Source organism: Corvus kubaryi, unplaced genomic scaffold (assembly GCF_017639235.1).
Source record: "Corvus kubaryi isolate FWS band 111438036 unplaced genomic scaffold, C.kubaryi_AGA036_p1.0 split1-65, whole genome shotgun sequence".
Classification (NCBI taxonomy): Eukaryota; Metazoa; Chordata; class Aves; order Passeriformes; family Corvidae; genus Corvus; species Corvus kubaryi.
Window position 1 is genome coordinate 1348481 of NW_024582080.1, and position 7470 is coordinate 1355950.

Sequence of the window (7470 nt, forward strand, 5' to 3'; positions counted from 1 at the left end):
AGAGGAGAGGAGAGGAGAGGAGGGGAGGGGAGGGGAGGGGAGGGGAGAGGAGAGGAGGGGAGAGGAGGGGAGAGGAGGGGAGGGGAGGGGAGAGGAGAGGAGAGGAGAGGAGAGGAGAGGAGAGGAGAGGAGAGGAGAGGAGAGGAGAGGAGAGGAGAGGAGAGGAGAGGAGAGGAGAAAAGGGCAAAAGAAAACTAAGTGCTGTAGTTCCTGCTTCACTGCTTGTCTCAAACAGTGGATTTAAAGTGCAACCTCAAGCAGTATGAGTGTTGGCAATGTTCTATTTAAGCTAAAGCATGACGATGACAACATAGCAGGAACAAAAAATGTGAGTGTGGAGTAACTGAGAGGGGAGGGAGCCTTTTGTAAGCAATTGTTTGCAGATAGTTTGATGATGATTCAACGCAGTTGATGTAAAATCTGGCTCAGTTGAACTGGGTGTCAGCCAGCCTGGTGTGGCTACTAAAATTTAGCTGAAATTGGTATTTTACACCAATTATTTTAGGTGAGGAGAGGGCTGCTGCCTTTTGGGCTGTCATCCCTCCTGCTAGCCCCACACACAAGGGCTGGTTCTGCTCCCCGAGGCCACTGCCATGGGCCAGTATGGGTGGTTGGCAGGCTTGTCATGAACAAGGTCAGAGAACTGATCCATGGGAAAAAGAGGGACAGAGGTGTTTGTGGTAGTCTTTTTTCTTTTCCCAGGCTGTTTTCCCTGCCCTCAGCTAGCTACTAAGTGAGAAACCACCAGGGCCTCCCAGAAACCCTCCAGCAAACCTGCAGCAATGTGGTTCAGTATTTCCCCAGCTGCCAAGGCAAATACAAGCAGTGAGGGAAAACAACAGCGGTAAACCCCAAAACCCTGCAAGCCTCCTTCATGCACTTTGAAAAATGGTAGTGACAGGGGCCTGTGTTTGGGGGGAATTCTGCGTGGGTCCCCACAGGGACCCCCCCCCCCTCGGCAGACCCACGTGCTCCCTCCTGGCCCTCGGCGGGAGCGCTGCTTGCTTTATGAAATGCTGAGTTGTACATCACGATGTCCCTTGTCAGCACTCAGCAAGCTCATATTAAAACAAGAGGGGGGCCAAGTGGATGAGAAACTGAAAGCCTTCCTGCTGGCTACAGTGAATTCCTTTCCTGGCAGAAAATCGGCACCAGATCTACCAAAATTCCAGCCAGGTTTCTCTTCTTCCATATAATAAATGAGAGTTCAGATAATTATCCCAGTGCCACAGATTTTAATTGTTTTAAACAGCGTTGCATAGAGCATTCTTGGTGAGTCCCTGGCATTGCTCTGTCAGTGTAAAAGGCATAGGGCTTCCTTGTGTTTGAAGAGATAACGGTGCTGCAGGCTACAAAAGATAACTGTGCTTTTTAATTTAATCTTACAGCCATGACAGCAGTGCAGGGGGTCTCTGCTGCAAATGTGCTCAACCTGCATTGACTGATGTCTGTAATATCTGAAACCTGGTAGGTTGCTTTGGGGAAAGTGCCAGAATAAGCATCTTTTGCTTACTACAGAATCTCAGAAGACTGAGATGCAGTCAGATGTAAATACCTGGTTTGGTAGATAATACATTTGGGGTTCTGTTCAGACTCTCACTGGGTGCTGGTGGTGGTTTGCTAATAATTACAGTTACATTTTTGAGTGGTATCAAACAGTGGGAGATACACTTGGGTCCTAAAGCTGGAGGGGAAATCCTTGCAGATTATGAGGAGAAAAGAAGACCATTCACTCTTCACCTTCCTTTTACAATTAACAGTTAAGGCAGAAATTATAAGATTTCTGTGCAGATCATTAGAAACCTGTATTGGTAGGGATCAGAGTAAAATATTATTACATTTTTTAAATCTAGTAGAAGTGCAATGCAGGACAACAAATGCAGCTATTAAAACTTCACCTCTTAGACACATTTGACTGATACACATGTTATTTGGAGCTATAGTTTTTGGATGTTACTTATAGCATTAAAAAAGTAATAAATCCCTCATAGTGAGTATTATTTAGCATGTACATTTCACTTCACTCACAAAAGGATGCCAAGAAGTGAAACAATGAATTAGAGGGCAGATGCCTTTCATCAAGTGTCCTTAATTGCTACCCAGGTTGCATTTCTGGCAGGAGACCTCTGCAAAGGGCAGTCACGGTGATGAAAAATGCCACAGTGGATGGGTGTGTGAAACACCAGCAGCAACCTGGAAAACTGTGACAAGCACAGGTCCAAACCAGTCTATTGCAGCAGTGATTTTTCAAAGTGCCAGCCCTGCCCATGGTTCAAGGAACAGCTTTTTAACTCACCTGTGAAAAGCTAAAAAAACGGGGAGGAGAACCACAGCATTAGCCTGCTGCTAATGAAGCAAGGGCCACAAGTTGGACTGCTTCAGACCTAAAAATTGGCCACCGCCTTTCCTTTCTGATACACTCTTCAAAATAATGGGTAATGCCATGTCAGTCCCTTTCTGAATGCTGCCCCATGGGTTTTAATTACAGTTTGTCTCTGAAGGGACAGTGTCTGCTCTGCTCCTTGATCTGCTTGGTGACACAAGGGACCCTTTTTTGTCACCTTGGCAGACCAGCGCCCCCCCCCCCCCCCGCTTCTCATCTACAGTGGTTTTTTTGCAGGATTCAGCAAACTCATGCCCCGATCCTACAAATTGCTTCTCAAGGAGCAGGGAGCCAACACAGGGAAGTACAAAGAACCCACTTGGGGAGCAAGTAATTAATTTTCCAAACATCTTCTTTTGTCTTTAGATTTAGCAGGCCTTGTAAAGGGCATGGGTGACCGGTTTAGCTGCACTTAGGCCTCTTCATGGTGAGTTTAGCTGGCATGGGGTTTTTTATGGACCACTCTGATGGGTCCCCATAGCAATATTCCCCAGGAAATACAGGAATGGCTTTGTCACTACTGGACTGTTGCTTTTTCCTTGCCTACCTTTCCTTTCTCCAACTTCTCCTTGAAATGATGGGGGCTATATGTAAGAAATCACATTCTCTAGCATAAAAGCGCCTGATCTCAACTCAGCTTACCCAGATCAGAAGGAAATTTAAGCCAAATCGCAAGAGTATCTCCTCTGCTTTTGGTATTGATTTAAACTGGGGAGAAAGTAGGAAGATTAAAGATTGAATCGTCTCTTTTTGCCACTGCCAGCCTGCCTGAGCAAGAAGTGTGGGTGGTATGGGCTGCACCCATGACCTCTTAACAGACACACACACTCTGGGGTCAAAGACTTCTTAAATATCCTTGACACAGCAGAAAAGCACACATAAACCATGAAATTATTGGCCATGAATCACAAATGCATTATTTTAAAGACAAGGCAAGTGTCCTTGGAAATTGCTGAGGGACGTGGGTCATCCTCTTAAAATCCTCTATGGCTCTTGTGCAACACAGAATGAAAAGGTGAAACGAGCGGCGACGCTCCCTGAATTATACACCAAAGCGGCTTCCCAACAGCGCGGCTGCCTCAGTGCCCGAGTGTCTCCTGGTGACAGTGATGCCTTGAGTGGCCACCTAAAAACAGAGACTAGACAAGAATAAGGGAATAAAGGTAGGAATTTATTTGAAAGGCCTTCAAAGGTACACCCTGGGGATCCAGAAGCTGCTCTCAAAATGGACCCCAAGATGGACAACAGGTCACAAGTTCTTCACACTTTTATAAGTTTGGTTCATTTGCATTGCAGGGTTAATTCTCCAATTAAAGCTTCAGTTAATGATATAGTTTCCCCAAGCCTGCCCTCCCCCTCCCTTTAGAGGCTTTGGTTTACACATTTTGGATGGTCTGGGTGTCCTTGGAGAGCAGGCCTGGAGAGGCTTTGTTATGTCTACCTAGCATGAGAGAGCAGAAGTTAACAGGCTATAAGAAACTTCAGAGCTACACACCAGGCAGTACAGGATTTGAAAAATATGAACGTTAAAACCTAAGGCATCAACAGACACAGCAAACTGCTGACCACATCGGATTTTAGGTGAGCCCACAGTTTTACAGGACCACAGAATATTCTGAGCTGGAAGGGGCCCGCAAGGATTGACTTCAGCTCTTAAGAGAGTGACTCCTATGGGGGTCAAACCCACAACCTTGGCATTATTAGCGCCATGCTTCAACTAGCTGAGCTAATCTCAGGGAAGACAACTGGAAAGCAGGAATTCTTCTGGTGCATGGCAAACATCAGTGTGTCTGGAGAAGAAAGCAGGGAAAAGCTACTGTATGTTTGCACCTTTTCTTCGGGTGACAAAAAAAAAGGTTATACAAAAATCACACCGGTTTACCCTAATTTGATAACTATATGATGTCTCTTATCTTCAGTAAACTGAGAACTTGTGGTTTACCCAAAAGAAAAGGATTTCTCAAGGTTTCCACAGTGCTATGGATTAACATCCTTCTTCAGATGCTGCCTTACAAAGCATTACCTTCTCCTCTCAAGTTTTCTCCCCATGAGCACTGCTGCCCCTGCCCAGGCAATGGCTTCAACTGCCCAGGTCACCAAGCAGGACATGGACCATGGAGCCCATCCAAGGCTCCAGCAAAGTCACCCTGCTGTCAGAAGGGGGGCCATGGCCTGGGCTGTGTCTCTGCCTGCATGTATCTCTCAGCTGCCTGGATAAACCTACCAGCGCCGAGTTGTGTAACGTGTTTCCTTGATGGATCATTCTATAAAATCACCAAGAGATCCTGAGGCAGCCTGACACCTGTAATCGGCTGGAGGAGCAGATATTGCTTTGGAAGGCGACTTGGCAGGGGAAGGCAGGGTATTTTTCCCTGACACTTTTTCTCTCTGCCTGATCACAGCAGGTTATTTGACAATTGTTTAAACTGGCTAGAGAGTAATTGTTTTTCTTTTGAGTAAACCCAAGTTGAAATGAAAAAAAACTGTATGATCTTAAGGCTGTGGGGTAGAAGGGAGGAGGAGAGGGCAAGGCTGTGTAAAATTACACTGTCTGAGAAAGTCACAGGGATTTAATTGCTTACAATCCCATTACGCTTGTGCTGAAGAAGGTGAATCTGGTTTAAGCTGGAGGAGGGTTTCCAAAGCCTCTGCCATCACAGGGAGCCTGGAGCAACTCCTGCCTGGCTGATGCTTACAGAGGACACCCAGTACTTCCTGGGGTGGCATCTACTGCCCTGCACTGCCTTGCTTGTTCCCATGGCCAGTCCCCCCCTCCTGTCTCAATCACAGTTATTTGGATGCAATAGAGCATTGCCCCAGAGCTGGCAACCTCCACCCCAAGGATTTACAGTGCTGTCTTGTCCTCTCCAGTGTGTCAGGGAAGAGGGACAACCCTCTGGAGCAGCCAGTTTTGGGCCAACGTGGTAGCCTGGGATGTGTCATGTAGGCTGCAAGGTGCCACACGGCTGCCCTCAAAGGGCGCTCTGTGGCCGGCTGCAAAGGGAGATGATGGGCAGAGCTTGAGCCTTGTGGGAAAACATGGATTCCTGAAATGATGTGATGGGTCATGCCAGGTCCCAAGACATCGGGTTGGGTGAGCTCTGACAGGTTTGTGCAGGTACGAGGAACATCACTGCTCATGTAGGGCTGTGGGTTTCATGCCGAGAGCCAGCCCAAAGCAAGATGTTGGGCAGTGGAGTGGCAGGTTAATCCCTTGTGGGAGCTGAGATTGCACAAATTATTTGGAAAGCTGTACGCTGAACTCAGGTGGAATCAGTTGTGCCAAAGGAACTGTAGTCAGCCCTGATTTCATCAACACCATACTGCAGTGCTCATTTCATCCAAGGAAGAAAAATCTCTTTGAGCCTGGACAACCTAACATCAATCAGTACTGGAGTGTTTGATTTAGTACCTGTTTACTATTTTACTTTAAATATTTAAAAATAACTGTCTAGGAAGTTATTTGTATCTTTTTCACATCCAAATTGGCGGAACACAATACTTTTGCACTGATGGAGTTGTAATTTAAACCGTCAGTTAATTCCTTCTCAATTTTAACATTCCAAGAAGCAAAACAAGTATCAAGACAAAAAGCAAAAAGGCTGAGTGAAGAATATTTACACTATCATTTGCCATATGTTAGTCTTCAAATGGCCATCACCATCCTCATTATTATGCATATTATGATTAATCATTAGCTGTTCAATGTTCATCTCCAGGAATGCCCTTAGCTTATTTCTCAGGCTTCCCTCACACAATTGATATGTCCTGAGGAGTTAATTGCTATGAAATTCAGTTACAGATGACGCACAGAAATTTCAGAAAATATGGTATTTAACTTCAAAATTCACAAGGAATAAAGATAAGAAAATATGGAGTGGGCAGATCAACATTTGATGATTTTAAGACACTTTTGTTAGTATTTTACTGTGACTTTCCGTTCTGGATGGAGTACAGACTTTAGATGTCCTTGTTAGTATGTCTGCATGCTTCAGAAAGCAGAAATTGTGAAACACTTCTGTTTTGATTCTTACATTTTCCTCTCTCACTCTGTTTGAGGGCTTCATCTGCCTGTACTAACTTGAGCACTCTTAGGACAGGAAGGTGAGGTTGGCACAACTCGCTGCCCTCTCAAGGCTCAAACTGAAGGTAAAAACCCTTCTTAGATACCTTGATTCATTCTTGCTTCCTACAGCTCAGCATTTTTGCTGATTTAGCACAGGTGAGCCCATAGAATCAGAGAATTGTTTGTCTTGGAAAAGGCTTCTAAGATCATTGACTCCAACTGTTAATCCAGCACTGCCAAGTCCACCACTAAACCATGTCCCCACTTGCCACATCTGCACATCTTTTAAATACCTCCAGGAATGGGGACTCCACCACTTCCCTAGGCAGTCTGTTCCAATGCCAACCTCTTTGGGTAAGAAATTTTTCCTAATATCCAATCTAAACCTCTTCTGGTGCAACTCGAGGCCATTTCCTCTTGTCCTTCACTAGATGGTTGGGAGAAGAGGCCGACCCGCACCTGGCTCCACCCTCCTTTCAGGCAGTTGTAGAGAGCGATAAGGTCCCGCCCAGCCTCCTTTGCTCCAAGCACCATGCCATGAACAGTCCCAGGTGCCTTCAGGGTCCCATAGCAGCCAGTCATTGTTTTGCAGTGGAAAGGTACTTTTTAGGCTGCACCACACCAAGGTCCTGATCCAGAAGGGGATTTAATGGCTATGGTTAGCTCAGCCCACAGCTCCTGAGCCTAAATCCAGAGCTGTGAACCTCAAAGTCCTGCGCAAGCTGCTGCTGAAGCTTGGAGAGGGCTCAGACCAGGGGACATGGCATCAATGCACGTCACACCTAGAGAGCAGAGGCATCAGGAGCCAGCGGCCTGCAGCCCAGCCAAGCCCGCCCTGCAGGGGTGCTGCTGGAGACCTGCTCTGGGTGATGGTTCATCGTGCTGAGCACAGCTTCTTGTCCCACTGAACGTGGTCCTCCTCCTGTCATGGCCAGGCCTCGGCTACCAGAAGGTTACTCTAAACTGCAGAGGAACAGCTTCAGACAGCAGCGAGGAGGGTGAGTTGAGGAAACACTTTCTC